The sequence below is a fragment of the Lissotriton helveticus genome, chromosome 6, assembly GCF_964261635.1.
Source record: "Lissotriton helveticus chromosome 6, aLisHel1.1, whole genome shotgun sequence".
NCBI classification, from domain to species: domain Eukaryota; kingdom Metazoa; phylum Chordata; class Amphibia; order Caudata; family Salamandridae; genus Lissotriton; species Lissotriton helveticus.
The window spans coordinates 874218268-874239754 of record NC_136067.1 but is presented as its reverse complement, the minus strand read 5'-3'; the positions used below and the strand labels follow the sequence as shown (position 1 = coordinate 874239754).

Sequence of the window (21487 nt, the reverse complement as noted above, 5' to 3'; positions counted from 1 at the left end):
ACTTGTCCCAATGTAAGTGATGGGGCTCCTGGCCTGCTGGGAGTCACTCTTGAGCCTGTATTGTATTCCACATCTCCCAGTGTGAGGGCTGGGCCTGCTTCAAGTCTCTCCTGCACTATATATTAAGGAGCGACCCTGTGTTCCTTGATCTTGGGTTAAATTACAGTATAAATGATGTGGTGGCTCTATCGGATTTATGTTTAAGAAGTACATTAGATATTCTTTGTGAGTCTGTGAAATATGATATTCACACCCAACAATCTTTCCATTCCTCTGCTGGAACCTGGGTTAATTAACCATATAAATGATATGGTTCTATTATGGTTAGGGATTATATTGCAAATTCTTCATGAGTCCTTGAAATATGGTACTCACACTCAACAACCTTTCCACTTCCTTGTTGGTATTTCAACATTGTAGACCACAAACATAAATATAAAGTACCACAACTTCGATATTTAAACCCAATATATGCCCAGCCTTTTCCTAATCATAGCAACACATTTCCTTACCGAATCAGAACTTTAACATAGCAACAAAACATCCTTATCAAATATGTTACTAGTTAATTGAATACAGTTTTAACTAGTTAATTGAATACAGTTTAAAATAAATTATCAAGCAAATTTCTCAGTGTGCTCGTTATCAAAACTGAGAGACCAGCTAATCACAATAATTCATACATCATTGACCTTCTGCCCCATCCCCATCTAAAAAGGAGAGGAATGCTAAAACATGGTGAGTTGTAGGTTGTTATGAAACACCCTACGTTATGTTTAGGAACCAAAATAGCAATAGTGTTCAGAAAATGTATTCATTATCTGTGGACGAACTCCTGATAAACAATTGCCCATCAGCTGTACCAAAGAAATAAAGAAGAACTAGTGAAGGATAATTGTTATCACTTGCAGACTTTCACCCACAGAGTCATTGGAATGCTTTGCAGAAATGGTGTGCTAAGATAGAACATATCTCCATTTAAATTCCAAATCTATACAAAAAGATGGTGATGTATGTGGGTGATCCCCTGATCATTACAATAAATTTGGCTGCGACAAAGAGAAATTGAAGAATTAACTTAGAATATGGAAGGACCCCCATTTTAGATTGAACCAAGAAAATCTGATGTTTAATGGCAGCCAAATCTATAACACTTATTATTTTAACTCCAGAAGAATGAAATGCTTAGTTGACCCACTACGATCTCAGCCTTTGACTATAGTGGCAAACATAGATCACTGTACTGGATAAATGAATCCAGCGAGCAACAGTACAGGAAAAAAAGATGGTAACCTAGCATAGGTTTAATTTATTTTTTTAATATTTATCCTACTACATCACACAGAGAAACTGAAAAGAGCTCAAAGAATGTTCATCTGTAATAATAAAGGGAATGTGTTTGACTGGAAAGAAAGTGACACTAAAATAGAACTGGGGATTGGTACTTCGAGTCCTCAAACTGTATTTATGGGCCAAAAAGAGCAAAGCATTTTATCATTATTGATTTTACATAGTCTGAATGCATTGAAATACATGGTATTATAATGGAAAGTGAATATCTGAGGTCAAACAAGATGAGGATTGTAAATTAACAAGTGATATAAACTGGTATGGTAAAGATGAGAGGATATGAATGAATTCTAGCAAATATATGGGATGATTAGGGGTCCCATGTTTTCCTAAACCTGAGTGTTTATATGCCTCAGCTGCTGAAACTGAATTATTAGAGGACTGTGTATCAAAGGTGTTAATCAGAGAATATATGATACCTAGAAAATGTTTCTGCAACAAACCTAAAGTGCAGTGTCATTCAATGCAGAGTAAGCAGGCATCTTAATGAAACCATTGTTATTTAACTAAAACACAGATTAAAAGTTTACTGAAGCTTTGTATTCACCAAGAGTACAGAAAAATTGTAAGGTTTTGGAATTTAATAAACAAACACCAAAGTAGAAAAGAGGCTTTTTTTATAGGAAAATTGGTTAGGTGATTTAAATAAATGATTAGGAGTCATGAAAAAATATAAAATAATCGACACATTTTAAAGTGCTTCTAAAAGTGGATCAATATTTCCTACTGCCCCACCTATTCTATAACTACAAACATTAAGGATCAGATGTATGACCATCCCAAATTGTGACTCGCAATTTGCGCTCAATTGCGACTCGCAAATTGTGAGTCGCAATTTGGAATGTACAACAGTGGCAGAGACACTGTTAGCGATTCCCAATGGGGTCGCAAAATGCGAGGCTCATGAATATTAATGAGCCAGTTGTAATTGGCGACCCCATTGGGAATGGCGGGCTCTCCCAGGGATTGTGGCCTCCTGGGCTAAGCAGACCTCCATGTCTGGGATTGCCTTTCAATAAAGCTTTTGTTTTTAAAATGCAGCCCGTTTTCCCTAAAGGAAAACGGGATGCATTTAAAAAAACAAAATGAAACGTTTTTTTCAATTTTTAAGGGCAGGTAGTGGTCCCTGGGACCACTGCCTGCCCTTAAAAAATATTTTTAGAGCCAGTAACAAAGGAGATGGGGTCCCCTGAGGACCCCTTCCAATTTGCGACAGCATTTCCACCCTCTTGAAGAGGGTGGTAATTTGCAAGTGTTTTGCAACAGTAATTGCGGTTGCTAAACATTCATACACAGCTTTAGCTCGCTATTAGGAAGGGAACGCCCCTTACTAATAGCGAGTCAAAAAACAATATCTTGCGAGTCGCAATTTTTTGTGACTCATAAAATACTGTTTGTACATGGCCCGCAAGGATTTAGCATGCGCAAACGGGTCGCAACCCCATTTGCTAATGCTAAATCCTGTGGTACATCTGGCCCACAAAGGATAAATAAGGCAGAAGAAACGTGTGCTAAATGCTACAGGGTTTGAGAAATTACCTGTATATGTTTGTGTATTGCCCAGAAGAACAACTATACTTTCAGGAAACAATCAAGATGATTCCATCTTAAATTGCATACGATTTCTATGACTGGAATAACTTTATTTATTTAAAGTAATACATCTTTTATTTTACAAGCAATATTTCACATCATGAAATTGTGTAAAACTGAAAATAGATTCTGGTGTAATTAGGTTTTGAAAAAGATACTTGGTACCCATAGAAACCTGCAATAATCATAGATTTCCAGTAGCACTCCTGGAAACATTTTACTGATATATTCTTTACCAAGGGCTTTCTGCATGCACTCTTATACACATATCTATAGTGTGCAATTGCACAGAGAGAAATGGCATCACAGTTGTTCTTTTATTCTCTTTGCTTACTTCTCCACGCAGCAAATATCTTTGCCTGTGGAGAAAACCCTTCCCTCTAAAGTCCTCACCAACTTTGAGGTCCTTCTCTTCCCATCCCAGTCGTGGAAGGAGTTTATTCCTATCTTTGAGAGAGGTAAATCTCCAAATGGGAATGTTTCAGAAAAATAGTTTGGGAAAAAACTCAGACTTGCATGCTTATGGGTATACCATCAAATTTTAAAGTAGCACCTCATGGGAAGCTCACTCCCAGTCCGTAGAAAAGGATTTAGCCGTGAGTAATACTAGCTCATCATGCAGTGATAAAACAAACAGGTAAATCATTTTTACAACTTTTGTTAATCCCAAATGCTCTTAAATTGAGTCATTTTAATACGTTTCTTCAATTTACACACACAAATGGCTTTTTTAATGGGGCCCTTGCTTTTTATCTTCATGGATATTAGGCAAAAAATTGAATAATATTGGGAACAGATAGACATGTTATTTTATGGTTTAAATCTCTTTATTGATATTACAACAAACAAAAAAGAGAAAGTAGGCACACAGCTCCATTAATAGTTCATACAAGTGACTCATAGGTCGCAATAGATGGCATTACCGAGGTAAAAAGCATGAAGTGGGCCCTCAATCAACTAGTTAAAAAACATCCCAGCAAGAGGAACTCTTACCTCCCTCCGCCCCGCCCCCTTCCCCCGTCCACCTGAAACAAAAGAGGGAAAATACAGAAGACAATGATCAGTCCTCAACGTCGAGGTTGGCGCGCCTTGCCGGGATTAGCTTCTGGGAGCTGAGTATCTGGGAGACAAAGTAGTCGCAGATACCGGGGGCAAGTTAGTTCCCGGAATTCTGACCTCAGTAGTGTGAGAAAGGGTCGCCATAGCTCAGGAAATTCAGCCCCTCTGCCTGCCAATGTCAGGGTAAGTTTCTCCATTCCCAACACTGCCCACAACCTCTGGAGTCAGCCTGTATGTGTTGGTGGTTGAGTAGAGCGCCAGTGAGCTAGGATATTTTGAGTCGCCGCTCCCAAAGCAATAGCAATCAATCGGCCTCTACGTGATTTGAGGGGATATGTGAGTGGATTGGACAAGCCCAGGAGAACATAGAAGGGAACCGTTTGATCTGTGTTTCCAGATGTGTGTCTACATCGTCTAGAACTTTATTCCAGTAAGGTTGCATTACCGGGCAACTCCAGAGGATGTGTTCCAGGGTGCCCACCTCCCCACATTCCCTCCAGCACTTGTCGCTTCTATTCTTGTCAAACTGGTGTATGTGCTCGGGGGTATAGTACCAATATGTGGCTACCTTAGTCAGTGTCTCTGTAAGGCCCATGTGGTACGCCGAGTGCCTGGCTCTATAGTAGATTCCCTCCCACTCCTTGTGGCTCAAGGTCCTCCCCAGCTCCCGCTCCCACCTGATGCGGCCAGCGTTGTACGTGTAAGTAGAGGCGGTCAACAGCATTTTATAGAGATCAGATATTAGTTTCTTGTCGGAAGTGCGCGTTACTAACCACTTCTCGTATGTTATTAGGAGATGCTGCGCTCGTGGTCTGACTGTGGGGTGCATTGCCCAGTGCCAAACGTGTAGATACGACAGTCGCTCCTGCTCCTAAAGATCATAGATGTCCCTAAAGCGCAGAAAAGGAAGAATACCATCTACATCAAAGAGATGTCCCAGGGACCTGCAGGAAGAGGAACGCCAGGATTTAAACGCAGAAGCCTCTATGCCAGGGCCAAGCTCCGGATTATCGAACAACATGGTGAGGGGCGACGGGAAGGTGGTAAGTTGGTTATACACGTTTGTGTGATCCCATGCATCCAGTATCGCACTCGTGATGTGGGAGGCGTAGAGATTGGGGGGTCTATGTTGTCTACTAAGGAATGGCAATCCCTGGAGCGGTCGGCCCGCTACTGCTTGATCTTGGAACAGCAGGTGTTTACTAGACTCCAGGCGCTGCCACTCCACTAAGTACCTAAGCTGGGTTGCGTAGAAATACAGTTGTAAGTCGGGAATTCCCACCCACCCTTCTCCGGTGGCAAAGCCGCTACTTGCTGGCGGAATCGCGGCTTGCGGCCATGCCAGATAAAGTGAGATAAATCCGCCCTTGTTCTCTGAATCCAACCCTGTGGAGGTCGAAGGGGAAGAGTTTGGAAAAGGTATAAAATTTGAGGCAGAACTGTCATTTTCACGGTTGCAATCCGGCCCATACAGGACATGGTGCAGTGCTGCCAGCCATTGAGTGTTGCTTGGAGGTGTTTCCGAAGGTTAGAATAATTAGCCGTGGCTGGGATGGTGGATGCCAGCTGGATCCCTAAATAGGGGACCACCGTCGACGCCCACTGTATCTTGCAAGTGAGCAAGAGTAGGTGGCAAAAGGGTGATATCTAAAGCTATAGACTTGTCCTTATTAATCTTAAAGCCTGATCCTAAAGCAAACCCATGTAGCTCAACGAACAGGGCGTGCATTGCCATGATTGGATTGGAGAGAGAAAGGAGAATATCATCCACATAAAGACTAATGGTGTGAATATCTCCCCCAAACTTAATCCCCATTATCAGGCGGTGCTGCCGTATTCTAAGCGCCATGGCTCCATATATAGCGCAAAGAGGAGAGGCGATAACGGGCACCCTTGTCTCGTGCCTCTCCCAAAGGGGAGTTTAGAGGACGTGTAACCGTTCACCCGGACTGTCGCCCAGGGGGATCAATAGCAATTTAGGATCCTGGTTCGCAGTTTCTCTTCTAGCCCAGCCGCTATTAAGACCAATGCACTCTGGCGAAAGCCTTCTCCGCATCGACGGCCAGTAGCATATACTCCCCCTGAGTACGGGATGCCTTTTCAATCAGGTGGAGGATACGCTTAGTGTTGTCACTGATCTGTCGCTGCGGAATGAAGCCTGCTTGGTCGGACTCGACCAGCTGGGCCATGTACGGAGCAAGGCGAGAGGCTATAATGCTAGTATATATTTTGATGTCTATTTTCAAAAGGGAAATAGGTCGGTAGGACCCACAGACCGTCTCATCCTTCCCTGGCTTAGGGATAACCACTATCCCTGCCTCCAGCATGTCACTAGGAATTGCCCCCTCGCGGTCAAAGGCATTAAACAGAGTTGCTAAAATTGGCGCCAACTGATTACAGAATGTTTTATAAAAGGCCGCTGAGTAGCCGTCCAGGCCCGGCGACTTACCCAGTTTAAGGCGAGGGATAGCGGATATGACCTCCTCCTTCTGGATCGCCCTATCAAGGTGCTCAGCCTGGGACTACGTCAGTGAGGGCATGTGAGCTCTGGCAATATATTCAGTACTGGCTTGGTTATATAAGGAGTCTGCAGCGTAAAGATTAGCATAAAACCCTCTGAATGTCTCTGCTATAAGCTCATCCTCGGCGACCAGCTCCCCCGCGATGCCCGAATCTCACGGACTCCCTGTCGCTGCCTAGCCTCCCGTAGCGTGTTTGCCAATAAGCGGCCACACCTCTCACCTCCCACATAGTAAGAGTGGCGGAGTCAGAGATCAGCGTACTCGGCCATGTCCTGGTCAATGGCCACTAGGTGTTTGCGCTCGGTGCATAGTTGCCGCCACGCCCTAGAGGCGCCCGTGCGTTGGTGCATTTGCGTGAGCTCAGAAACTCTCTGTGTGAGCTCGGCTCGCTTGCGCTCTCTCTCTGTGTTATCAGCTGCGGATATAGCAATAAACACTCCCCGTAGTACTGCCTTTAACACTCCCCATTGTGTAGCTAATGAAGTGTCTGCGTTAGCGTTGTGATCAAGGAAATCTATGATGGATTTCTGGACCTGCTCCACTACTGAGGTGCACTGGAGCAGCGTGTCCCGCAAGCGCCAATGTCGCTGAGGCCGCACCAGTGCCGGTAGGAGAAAGGAAACTCTATATCTCACAGGGTCAACCCATTAAACCAAAAAAGGCATCTGGGATTCTAAATTAAAAATTATCTGAAACGATGCCTATGGTATTAGTTCTAAGAACCATTAGTTTAAGACAGATACAACAAATGATCTGTGTTCCGTTTGTTGAGAAAATACTTCATGAATTAATCTAAAAATCTACTTTATCATCATTCATCTGGTCACTATCCAAACAATTCAATGAATCCACAAAACAAAAATCGGTTTCTATATCTTATTTTAGTAAACCAATTCTTTTTTCATTTTACAGGAAAATCAATTTTCTCGTAATATAATTTTCAATTACTTTTTTTACATATGTAAAACACATTGGACATTTTTTCAACATACATATTTGTACAATATCTACACTATCTACAAACATATAAACAAACACAAAGGAGTAAGGAAATCTTTTTCTCCCAAACCGTTTTGTTGGTTCCAACGCCCAATTATTTATACAAGGAAAAAAATTGTATTTAATTATAGGACCTTATTCCTTTATCTTGGTCACCACAAAATATTTATATGATCCGGTTATATGAAGGTCAAAATCCTTTGTGCTTCCTTTTTACTTGTGGCTCTCATAGACTCTTTCAAAATAAAGTCAAAATGCAATCGTAATTGTGTATATAGTGGATTTTGAATATGGATTTTCATTCCGGTAGAACATAGGTTTGATTTATGTCAAGTGGTCCCTTAGTAGTGCCGTGTGTTTATGTTATTATTTGGTACTTTGTGGGTTTTTGCGTTAGGCATCACAAATTCGTCTAGTATATTATTTCCTATTTTAAAGATGGTGTGGGAGCACCCCGCTGACCTCTCAGCCTGGGTTCACCTCTGGCTTGCTGGGAAATGTAGTTTTTCTTCAAGTGTTCAAGTGTTTCGCTAGAGTTAGCGCAGGAAGTACTGATCTCTAGACACAGCGTGTGTTTCTGGTTTCTTTACCGTCTTCAGTAGAGAATACAGCCAATATAAAAGGTTTGCTGAGGGCTGCCAAAATGTTCATCAGGATAAGTGCCTCTCATGGCATACGGGTGCTTCAGCCACGAGCTCGTCAGCCCAAGCCCTCACAGGAGTGCTTTTAAATAGTCAAAGATGGTGTGGGAGCACCCCGCTGACCTCTCAGCCTGGGTTCACCTCTGGCTTGCTGGGAAATGTAGTTTTTCTTCAAGTGTTAAAGTGTTTCGCTAGAGTTAGCGCAGGAAGTACTGATCTCTAGACACAGCGTGTGTTTCTGGTTTCTTTACCGTCTTCAGTAGAGAATACAGCCAATATAAAAGGTTTGCTGAGGGCTGCCAAAATGTTCATCAGGATAAGTGCCTCTCATGGCATACGGGTGCTTCAGCCACGAGCTCGTCAGCCCAAGCCCTCACAGGAGCGCTTTTAAATAGTCAAAGATGGTGTGGGAGCACCCCGCTGACCTCTCAGCCTGGGTTCACCTCTGGCTTGCTGGGAAATGTAGTTTTTCTTCAAGTGTTCAAGTGTTTCGCTAGAGTTAGCGCAGGAAGTACTGATCTCTAGACACAGCGTGTGTTTCTGGTTTCTTTACCGTCTTCAGTAGAGAATACAGCCAATATAAAAGGTTTGCTGAGGGCTGCCAAAATGTTCATCAGGATAAGTGCCTCTCATGGCATACGGGTGCTTCAGCCACGAGCTCGTCAGCCCAAGCCCTCACAGGAGCGCTTTTAAATAGTCAAAGATGGTGTGGGAGCACCCCGCTGACCTCTCAGCCTGGGTTCACCTCTGGCTTGCTGGGAAATGTAGTTTTTCTTCAAGTGTTTCACTAGAGTTAGCGCAGGAAGTACTGATCTCTAGACACAGCGTGTGTTTCTGGTTTCTTTACCGTCTTTAGTAGAGAATACAGCCAATATAAAAGGTTTGCTGAGGGCTGCCAAAATGTTAATCAGGATAAGTGCCTCTCATGGCATACGGGTGCTTCAGCCACGAGCTCGTCAGCCCAAGCCCTCACAGGAGCGCTTTTAAATAGTCAAAGATGGTGTGGGAGCACCCCGCTGACCTCTCAGCCTGGGTTCACCTCTGGCTTGCTGGGAAATGTAGTTTTTCTTCAAGTGTTCAAGTGTTTCGCTAGAGTTAGCGCAGGAAGTACTGATCTCTAGACACAGCGTGTGTTTCTGGTTTCTTTACCGTCTTCAGTAGAGAATACAGCCAATATAAAAGGTTTGCTGAGGGCTGCCAAAATGTTCATCAGGATAAGTGCCTCTCATGGCATACGGGTGCTTCAGCCACGAGCTCGTCAGCCCAAGCCCTCACAGGAGCGCTTTTAAATAGTCAAAGATGGTGTGGGAGCACCCCGCTGACCTCTCAGCCTGGGTTCACCTCTGGCTTGCTGGGAAATGTAGTTTTTCTTCAAGTGTTCAAGTGTTTCGCTAGAGTTAGCGCAGGAAGTACTGATCTCTAGACACAGCGTGTGTTTCTGGTTTCTTTACCGTCTTCAGTAGAGAATACAGCCAATATAAAAGGTTTGCTGAGGGCTGCCAAAATGTTCATCAGGATAAGTGCCTCTCATGGCATACGGGTGCTTCAGCCACGAGCTCGTCAGCCCAAGCCCTCACAGGAGCGCTTTTAAATAGTCAAAGATGGTGTGGGAGCACCCCGCTGACCTCTCAGCCTGGGTTCACCTCTGGCTTGCTGGGAAATGTAGTTTTTCTTCAAGTGTTCAAGTGTTTCGCTAGAGTTAGCGCAGGAAGTACTGATCTCTAGACACAGCGTGTGTTTCTGGTTTCTTTACCATCTTCAGTAGAGAATACAGCCAATATAAAAGGTTTGCTGAGGGCTGCCAAAATGTTCATCAGGATAAGTGCCTCTCATGGCATAAGGGTGCTTCAGCCACGAGCTCGTCAGCCCAAGCCCTCACAGGAGCGCTTTTAAATAGTCAAAGATGGTGTGGGAGCACCCCGCTGACCTCTCAGCCTGGGTTCACCTCTGGCTTGCTGGGAAATGTAGTTTTTCTTCAAGTGTTTCGCTAGAGTTAGCGCAGGAAGTACTGATCTCTAGACACAGCGTGTGTTTCTGGTTTCTTTACCGTCTTCAGTAGAGAATACAGCCAATATAAAAGGTTTGCTGAGGGCTGCCAAAATGTTCATCAGGATAAGTGCCTCTCATGGCATACGGGTGCTTCAGCCACGAGCTCGTCAGCCCAAGCCCTCACAGGAGCGCTTTTAAATAGTCAAAGATGGTGTGGGAGCACCCCGCTGACCTCTCAGCCTGGGTTCACCTCTGGCTTGCTGGGAAATGTAGTTTTTCTTCAAGTGTTCAAGTGTTTTGCTAGAGTTAGCGCAGGAAGTACTGATCTCTAGACACAGCGTGTGTTTCTGGTTTCTTTACCGTCTTCAGTAGAGAATACAGCCAATATAAAAGGTTTGCTGAGGGCTGCCAAAATGTTCATCAGGATAAGTGCCTCTCATGGCATACGGGTGCCTCAGCCACGAGCTCGTCAGCCCAAGCCCTCACAGGAGCGCTTTTAAATAGTCGCATCCGTATGCCATGAGAGGCACTTATCCTGATGAACATTTTGGCAGCCCTCAGCAAACCTTTTATATTGGCTGTATTCTCTACTGAAGACGGTAAAGAAACCAGAAACACACGCTGTGTCTAGAGATCAGTACTTCCTGCGCTAACTCTAGCGAAACACTTGAACACTGGAAGAAAAACTACATTTCCCAGCAAGCCAGAGGTGAACCCAGGCTGAGAGGTCAGCGGGGTGCTCCCACACCATCTTTGATTATTTCCTATTTTGTTTAGATATAGATTTAACTAGCACCTCCCTCTCCTGGAGAATTAATATTATTTTTCTTTCCATGATTACTGCATAATTGCAGTGTCCTTTTTATTCTTTATTTATTTTTTAGATGTAGGTAAAAGACACTTCAGTCTCCTGGAGAATTATTATTTTTCTTTTCATTATTACTGCAGAATTGCAGTGTTCTTTATTTAATTTTTAAATGTAGGTAAAAGACGCGCGAGTCCTTTGTTTATTTCCTTCCGAGGCGTATCTCGCCTTAACACTCATTGCAAGTGGTCCTCTTTCTATCGCTATGCCTAAGGTGAAGAATCCCCGCGGTTTGTGTGACGCAAGCCCACACTAAGGAGGAATTTGTTTCGTATACGGAAGTTAGAACCGCGTCGGTGGAGATTGAGATACGCCACGCAAGGTCGAGGATGAGAACCAGAGCGTCCTGGAACTGGAATTTGGGTTCCAAAGCAACATTGATTTTTGGGAGGTAGGTGTTCTTGGTACTTTTATGAGCCTTAAGAAATGAATTGATAGCCAGAGGGTGCATGACGGCGCATCGGATTTACTTCTATTAAGATTTATTGTCATCATTTCTAGACACTCCAGGTTGGGGTTCCGTAAATTACAGTCAGCCAGCCCGGCTGGGCAGGTTGTTTACCGACTTGAAGAGTAGTGCAAACTACAAGGACTGCACTTCGTTGCAGGTATATTTGTTTATGTCTATTGTGGTTTTAGGTTCATAAGCACGGTTGTAGCACTGTCACATAAAGCGGACTTTTCACTGGGCACGCTGTTGTGTTTTTGTGTTGATGTGGCTTAAATTGGAATTAGCTTTTTCTAATTTTCTGCTCTATCTATGAGCGCTAGTAACACCCCTGTAGCACGATATTGGTGTGATATATATAAAATCTAGTTGCCTAAATACCTTTAGGGATCGAGCATGTCTATGTTAAAATGGTCACCTGATGATATGGTGTATAGTGTCGTGACTATGTAGTCTGAAAAAATGTATATATGTAATATATGATTTATTTACTTTCTTTAGGAAGATATTTTGTTGCCCAAGTCCTGAGGAGGACTTAATAACTATAGGCTGAAACGCGTCGACTGTTATCTATTTGTGCACCACCAACAACATTTTGAATTGATTTTGAAAGTCTATGAGAGCCACAAGTAAAAAGGAAGCACAAAGGATTTTGACCTTCCCCGGCTCCATATAAATATTTTGTGGTGACCAAGATAATGGAATAAGGTCCTATAATTAAGTACCATTTTTTTCCTTGTATAAATAATTGGGCATTGGAACCAACAAAACGGTTTGGGAGAAAAAGATTTCCTTACTCCTTTGTGTTTGTTTATATGTTTGTAGATAGTGTAGATATTGTACAAATATGTATGTTGAAAAAATGTGTTTTATATATGTAAAAAAAGTAATTGAAAATTATATTACGAGAAAATTGATTTTCCTGTAAAATGAAAAAAGGATTGGTTTACTAAAATAAGATATAGAAACCGATTTTTGTTTTGTGGATTCATTGAATTGTTTGGATAGTGACCAGATGAATGATGATAAAGTAGATTTTTAGATTAATTCATGAAGGATTTCCTCAACAAACTGAAGACAGATAATTTGTTGTATCTGTCTTAAACTAATGGTTCTTAGAACTAATACCATAGGCATTGTTTCAGATAATTTTTAGGTAGGAGAAAAGAAGCCAAGACCGGGGAGTGATCTGAGAGAGAGGCTGTGAGAATTTCAGTGTCTTGAGCGTAGGTCTTCAGAAAGGAGGAACAAAGGAAGTAGTCAAGTCGCGCGTATGTTTTATGAGCTCCAGAATAGAAAGTATAGCTACGAGCTCGGGGGTGAAAGTGTCGCCAGAGATCAGCCAGCCCCAACTCCTCAAGGTGAGCCCGTCCCCGGGACGTGAGTACCCCGGCCTGGTGCGTCCTTTGACAGGAGCGATCCATGTCATTGTCGAACACTATGTTGAGATCTCCTAGTAACAGGTGGCGGTCCGCAGCAGCGGCGGCCTCTCGTAAAGCACGGTGGAGGAAGGTGAGCTGCCCGTCATTAGGTGCGTATATGGACCCCACCACAAATGACATCCCACCCAGGGAAAACTGATAGGCGAGGAGGCGGCCTTTAATCTCAGCCTCCTTCAAAAGGACCAGGCCCTGAAAGGCGTGGGAGCCCAGGATAGCCTCCCTGGCTGTTTCAGAGGTGTTAGAAGAGAAGAGCTGTGTCGGGACGGCCCGGGTCTTTAGCCTATGGTGGTCTTTGGACAAAAGGTGCATCTCCTGGAGCAGGCAGATATCCGCTTTGGATTGTGCAAGGTAATTAAGGATCGCCTTTCGCTTAACCGGATTGTTCAGGCCTCGCACATTTAGTGTGAGAATTTTGAGTGAAGCGCGTGTTATGTAAGAATGGGGTGAAAAGTGGGACGCTGTGGGGGGTATGACCTGCAGGGAGGAGCAGGTGTCAGCAAGGCACCGGTGTTATCTCGACCTAGGAGAAGAGCAAAACTGACAACAAAAGAAAAAGGTGGACGAGGGAACTCCCACCCCAAACCAAACCCCCAAATAAGACATGGCCTCAGTAAAATTTTAACAACAACAAAGGGAGGGAAAACAGGAGAAACGGATATGTCCAAGAAGAATGTCTGCCATCCCGGGAACAGCAAAGAGGTCGTCATAGTGGGCTTGCAGCGTGACCAGCAGAAGGAGTCCTGCCTCCCCTCGCCGCCCGCTGCTGGTCAAAAGGCCAGAGTCGAGTTCGCCAAAGAACAGTTCATCCCTCAGCTGCCTGGTCATTCTCGGACAGGGCCTCCGCAGCGGAAGCTAGAGCCTCCTGTTGATTCTTGGCAATGTCTGCTCTGTCTGGCTTCTGAAACCGTCTGCGTCTTGTTGGCGCTGCCATCCTGAGTGTGTAATCTCGGGTCCCGGAGTGCCACTGTGATTATCCTCATCCTCGCTTGGAAGAGTTAGGCCTAGAAGCCGACAAGAGTCAATGAAAGAGTGCATCTGGTGCAGTTTGCCGTTAAAACGGAATACAAGCTTGAACGGGTGCCCCCACGAGTACTGAATACCCTGCTGTATCAGATGTTCCATCACCGGGCGAAATTGTCGACAGGGCTGCAGCGTAATTAGGGCCAGATCTTGATATAGCACCGGGGAGTGTCCTTTGTAGGGGATAGGGTGGATGGAACCCACTCACAAAACATCTATACAAAGGTTTTCCCAACCCTAGTTTTGCCCATTTCACAACCAGTGAAATACACAATTATATGATGAGGGAAAGCAACACGTTTTAAATTAACTTTGGAAATGCCTTGTTCTTTCTTTTAAATATATTCTCTCAAACGTCAACGTTTCTCCTTACATCTTTCCTGTGAAAACTGTGGTAGATGATTTTTCTTTTTACACTTTAATTATTAGTCATGTCGGGTTTTGCAAGTGACTAAGGTGTGCAGATCAGAGTGGGAAATGCAAAAAATATTGGTAAGTCCCCGCGTTAGGATTAGGTGAAGAAACCAGAAATATACTGTTACTAATGCTTATGATTTCACAATAAGTCCGTAAACCAACCGAGGCTCTTTTATATGATAGAGAAACTAAAATCTGTGATACATTTCCCAAGTTTGAAACCCACCAGGCAAAGGACCGAGGAAAAGGTTCCATAGCATGGTAAAGGTTAATCCAATAATGTAGCAGTTATCAGTCCTCCTAAATCTTTTGCAATTTTCTCAGCTGATAATAAAACATCTGGTGAAATGGATTATGATTTTATATATGCCCCAGCAGTTTTTGCTCAACAATTTGTGAATATTTTGAACTAAGATCTCCCTAGACACCAGCTACCCGCTTGGTTCCACACACTGTATCCGCCTGCTGTTTAGTTTGAAGCCTACCATACAGCCCAGCTGTCTGGTTTGCTTAAGACTTCTTGTGGGCATTCCAAAAGCTTCCCTGGGAATGCATTTTGCCCATTCCTTACCATTGGCATTGTGGTTTGTAACTCATAGTTGCTTACTTTCTACCTGCTGACTTTATTTGCTTTCAGCTGTCCAGCTGGAATTTGCCCCTCCTGTGAGCATCCCTTGTTTACTGTATCCTTCCGAGTACTGTACACTTTCTGTAAAAAGGCTTTAAATCTTGTTCTTATCTTGTCTCGTTTGCTGTGCATTCAGGGACAGAGGTCAAACAACAGGCTATGTCTTCGGAGGGAGCTTGGTGTTAATTTTCCTTCTCTGACTTCAAAGTGGGAGAATGTGACTATCCTGCTGAGTTCCCATGTGAGAGAAGAGGGTGTTGGATGTTATTTTTTCTAGCACACATAAAAAATGAACTGTACTGATGTTTCAGAATATATCAGAATTAGGAAAGTACAAATGAAGCACATTGTTTGTGTAATTGTGAAGTGTGAAGGAAAAGATTATTGGCATACGATCAAAACACATCAATACACTAGGTGATGACAGTTCCATACATTATCATTTGTATTCAGTAATACTGTATGTCGGTGCAAATGTAATGCTCATTTTAATTGAAAATGTGTTGTCTGCAATGGTAGTGGGCTGCCACACCATGCATACTCCACGCTACGTCACTCCACTTTACACACCTTCAATCTACAACGCTCTACTCCACTTTATGCCCTTCCTCTCTACGCCACGCTACTCCATTCTACGACGCTCCCTCCATTCTACGACATGCCACTCCACGTCTTTCCACACTAAGTCACTCTACAACATGCCACTTCACTCCACGTCACTCCACTCTACGCCACTCACTCAAAGACACAACATACTTTATGCCAATCTACTATATGTCCCCCCCCACTCTACGCCCCTACACTCCACACCACTTACCCCACTCCACTTCAATTTACCCCACTCCAATCTACCCAGTCTCTCCCACTTCTCTCTACCCAATACACCCCATTCCAATCTACCCTGCTCTGCTTCACTACAATCTACCCCACTCTACTCCACTACAATCTACCCCACCCCATTTCACTCCACCCAGTCTAACACACTCCACTCTAATCAACCCCACGCCACTCAAATCTACCCCAATATACCCCACGCTAATCTAGTTTACCCCACTCTACTCCAATCTCCCCCACTCCAATCCAATCTAACCTAATCTACCCTAATCCCCAAATAATTCCACTTCAATCTGCCCCATCCCACCCAATCTACCCCACTCAATCTACCCCACTCAATCTACCCCACTCAATCTACCCCCTCTCTACCCCACTCTACCCCACTCTACCCCACTCTACTCCAGTCTACTCCACTTCAATCCACCCCAACCCACCCCAATCAAATCTAACCTAATCTACCCCAATCCCCCAAAACCATTCCACTCAAATCTACATCACCCTACCCTATCTACCCCAATCCAACATATCCCACCTCAATCTACCCCACTATACTTCACTCCATTCTACCCCACTCCACTTGAACCCAGTGTACCCTACTCCACTTTACTCGAACCTATCCCACTCCATTCTGCCACACTCAAGTCAAATCTACCTCAAACCACTCCAATCTAACCTACTCCACCCTAACCCACCCCACTTATATCTATCGTAGGCCCACTCCACCCCAATCTACCCTACTGCAATCTACACCAATCTATTACACTACACTCTACTCCGTTCCAATCTACTCCACTCCAGTCTACCCACTGTACCCCAGTGTACTCCATGCTGCCCCAACCTACCTACTCAACCCTATCCCAATCTACCCCGCCCCACTCTACGCAATTCCAAACTACGTCAATCTACACCACTCCACTCTGTTCCAATCTACCCCACTCAAAAGTACGCCCACTCCAATCTACCCCATTCCATTCCAATCTGCCTTACTCAAATCCACCCAATCTACCCCCTCCAATCAACCTCACTCCACTCAATTCACCCCACATTAAGCTACCGCACTCCACTCCACTTTACTTCACTCCAGTCTAACCCAAATTATCCTAATCCACTTTTCCTCAATCTACCTCACTCCACTCCAATCTTCACTCCAATCTATCCAACTCCACTCCAATCTACCCCACTCCACTTCAGTTTACCCCACTCCACTCTACCCCAATGTACCCTACTGAAATCGACCACAATCTGCCCATCTTAACTCCATCCCTATCTACCCTACTCCACTCCAATCTACCCCTCTCCACTCTATCCGTCTACCCCACTCCACTCCACTCTGCCCCAATATACCCAACTCCACTTTACTCGAATCTACCGCTTTCCACTCAAATCTACCACACTCAAGTATACACTCTAACCCACTCCACCCCAATCCACCCTACTCCAAGCCAATCTAGTTCACTCAACTCCAAACTACCCCACTCTAACCCATTTTACCTCACTACACCCCACTCCAATCTACGCGAACCCCATCCAAATATATTATCCCCCACTCCACTCCACTCTAATCTACCGCTCTCCACTCCACCCCACCCCACCACACCTCAATCTACCCCACTCCAATCTATTCCACTCCAATCTATCCCAGCCTCCCCTCTCCAATCTACCCCACCCCATTCCAATCTACCCTACTCTAATGCACCCAATCTACCCCACTCCACTCTACCCTAATCTACCCCACTTCACTCCACCCCCCTCGCTTCTCCTCCCCTTCCCTTCACTCTAAACTACCCCACTCCACTCCAACCTACACCAATATAACCATCTCCACTAAACCCCAATCTACCCATATCTATCCCAGTCCTATCTACCCCACTGCAATCTACCCCAATCCTTCATAATCTACCCCATTCCAATCTACCCCCACCCCACTCCAATCTACTCCATCCCACTCCACTCCAATGTACCCCAATCTACCCCAGTCCACTCCAATCAACTCCACTTCATCCAAGTCTACCCCATTCACCCCAAGTCACACCAATCTACCACGATTCATTATCCCCCACTCCAATCTAACACACCAATTTGCCTCACTTCCCCACTCCAATCTACTCTATTCCAAACTATTTGTTCCCTCCTACTCTACCCTACTCCTCTCCAATCTGCCCCACTCCAATCTACCCCCTTCCTCCTACTCTACTACACAACAATCTACCCCACTCAACTCCATTTTACCCACTTCATTACACTACAATTTACCCTAATATACCCCACTCCATCCTACCTTGATCTACCCCAATTTACCCCACTCTACTCCACTACAATCTACCCCATTGCAGTCTACCTTGATCTACCCCACTCTACCCAACTTCCTTCTATCCCAATCTACCCCACTGCCCTCTACCCAATTCCACCCCACTCCACTATACTCCAATCTGCACCATTTCACCCTACCCCAAACTACTCCACTCCAAGCTATCCCAATCTACCCCATTCCAATCTACTCAAATCTATCCCCCCCTACTCCACATCATTGACCTTTAGCCATGCTGAACAGCAACCACAATGATCTACAACATGGCTACATCACATTGCCAAAGCCAATAGGTATCACATACGTGAGACCTTTTTTTTTGCCGATGCTTATTTTAATTAATCTTTTCTAGAATTGCACAGACCGCCTACTTTTGTTTTTTCCAATCAATTGTATGTTATAACTGTAAAAGGGTATTTTCATATTAAATTGTTTGCATTATATCGGCATTGATATGAAAACACGCATATGCTATTATCTGTGTATTATTCATGTTTAGATCAACCAAAGCTAATGTAGGCCTAGGTTTAAAATGGCTAACATTGGTTGCCATCTTGATGCATGACACATGACCTTTTATTTCTATACAAACTGAATTTCAATGCTGAATCACACTGTGTGTGCTCTGTTTCTTACTTTCATATGAGAAGAAAAGTTTTCTTTTTGTTGTAATCATTGTGGAATGTTATAATTGGCATCACATCCGAGAAAGCTCCTGCAGAGTACAGACTGGTCAAATGTATCTCCTTTTGATGCAGATAAATGTAAGTTTGAAGTATGCTTAGAGAAGGTGTTTCATGGAGGATCCAGAGAAACTAATGAGCTAAAGACTGTATCTTTTTACTCTAGCCTGAATTGAAGCGTTTATGGGACTCTGTGCAGATAATGTTAGAGCTATTGTAATGTAGATTAAGCAGCAAACCTTCTTCTGATTTTGAATAGAGCAGAGCAGAGTAGGAGATCTAGGGTACTCTCTTTATGAGAAAACTGAATTTACTTAACTTTTCCTTTCAGGCAACTGCTATGCTAGTTTGTTATCTTACTTATATGACTTTGGTTGATTTGAACTTCATAATTAACTAATGCATTAATTAGTATGACAAATGCATGTAAAACATACTTACATGTGGGGCTTTCAGCCTACCATCTTCATCCATTAGTTTGCTACAGTGCCATTCCCATTTTTCTTCCACAGACCACAGCATACAGCATGGGGCACTCAGCCCACTCCAGCTATTGGCTTATGTAACTGTGAGTGATGGGTTTCTGCTCTTTCGCAAGAAGCATATCCACACACAAAGAGTTAGTGGCTACTATGGCAATATGTGCTAGTTGCGGTCCCAAAAAGATTTTTGCTTTTAGTAAATTTTTATTTTACATTGATAAGAGCCTGACAGCCTCCCAGCAGTAAAGTTTTATAAAGGTCACAACAAGACAAAGCAAGAATCAACGAAGCCAAAAGGCTGGCAGCCATGCCAGACTTATTTCCTTTGCCAATGCTTGATTATTTAGTTACACTGACTTATTTGTGTATAGGAGTAAATTATTGTCCCAGAGGTACAGCTGACATCATGAGGGAACAACTGTGCTTTCTGTAAATGAAAACAAAACCATATTGGATATTTCCGGGTTAGATTATGTTTGGTGCATCAGGCCTCGAATCAAAGTCATATTTTTATGTCATGGGAGTATGGCAGAAGATAAGCAATTCCCGATCACTCCAAATGTTCTTTGTTCTAGGGGGGACTCACAATCAGGTTTATTTTAGGGGCCTGTGCCCTGTGGGTATCCAAGTTAATTTGTTTGGTTTGTGTTGCTCCTCTGTTGTTGCTGCCATTTTTTTTTAGCTTTTAGCAGTTTTTTGCTTTTTAGCAGCTGATTTAAAAGTTTTGTCATTTGCCACTTTTCTCAGTACTGGAGCATGTACTAAGCAAACAAGATTACTGGGAAGATGATCCAGGGTGGAAGAAACTGGCACCAGATCCAAGTGGAACACTCATTAGATGTTGCTGATCCTTCAAGCTGCCGTAGTTTTTGAGCTCCAGCCAGGAATCCTTTCATCATTTTCCAGAGGATAGACTGAGGTTAGGTTCTCTGAACGGATTGCTGGTGGCAATATGTAGGGTCTGGGTGTGTGATGCACACTATCAATTTAAAAAGTTTAATTAATAAAGATAGGTTGTGCAATGTTACACATCTCCTAATATATTTTCGAAATAGTCTGTAGTTTGTAGGCTTCTTCCATTGTTGGAGCTTCCACATACCAATGACCTGAGAATATGGCGAGTGCCTTCTTAATTCGAATGCAGCTGGTAACGGGCCACACTAGAATTATGGATTCTGTGGGAACACCGTGGATCAGTTGACTTTCATCCCAAGATTTCAGCTTCTAAAAACAGTTGAAATCGCCAGCTAAAAGTCCAAGCATTCTCGAGGAAATAGGACGCTGAATTACTGATTTCCTTGTTAATTCCTAATTTCTTAGGTGACAGTCAGGGTCCAACTCATATTATGCCAGATTTTCCAGGGTACCCCTCTATCTGTAACTCTGGGGGCTCAGAATTTCTATTCTATGTACTGTACCACTCATAATAAGGGCAATAGATACTGTATGTACCTTCCCTCAAACTGCTGTGGTGGCAGAGGCATCACCTCCCATGACCCATCCTTTGTTGGCTTGTTCTATTCTGACTAACTGGACAAATTGTTTTCCTTGTTTTGCACTCCCTCTAAACCCCACCCTCTCCTCCAAAGCTTCTGACATCTACTTTGTGGTCGGTGCTTTTGGGGGAAACACAAGGACAATAGACGCACCATGCAACAACCTCAAGCCAGACCTCTTTTGTTTTCCGAAGGCAGACCCGAAAAGGGTGTGTCGTCATTGAAAAATAAAAATAAATATGTCCCAGAAGCACTGGTCCTTTGGGATATTTTTTCTTTTCTAATCACATCAGATACCACCATGGCAGTCTTTGGTGGATGTAGATAGGAAAAACACAGAAGGAATGTGTTGAAGCAGTAACCCTACAAAGGGTGGCAACTCCAATGCCATTCTCACTGATGGTAAGACTGCTGCTGGTATTTTACTGATAGCTCAGCTGTTGGAAGCTCTGAAACTGAAAAGAGGTGAGGGATTTGTGACTTGTTTGGAATGGACAACCATCAAAAAATGTCCAATGTTTCATCACAACAAACAAAATGCTCCCTTTTCACGTTATTTGGACCAAACCATTGAATTAGTAGCAAACCAGATATGATGAAGCCGTTATCAATATGAAGGTTGTATACAATTTTAAAACCACAATAATTAAAGTACTCACATAACCAACCACTGTAAAATAATCAAAGAAGCATGTCATGAAATAATTTGGG

General features: G+C 43.6%; 1 long non-coding RNA gene across 1 annotated transcript in view; it reads left to right on the top strand.

The window, feature by feature from the left end:
• The window catches only part of LOC144761565 (uncharacterized), a 50967-nt gene extending 29960 nt beyond the window's left edge, over positions 1–21007 (top strand). Inside the window, exon 3 of the long non-coding RNA XR_013595789.1 lies at positions 20028–21007. This is a non-coding gene — a long non-coding RNA (uncharacterized LOC144761565). The remainder of the gene's footprint in view (positions 1–20027) is intronic.
• Positions 21008–21487: the final 480 nt, after the last annotated feature.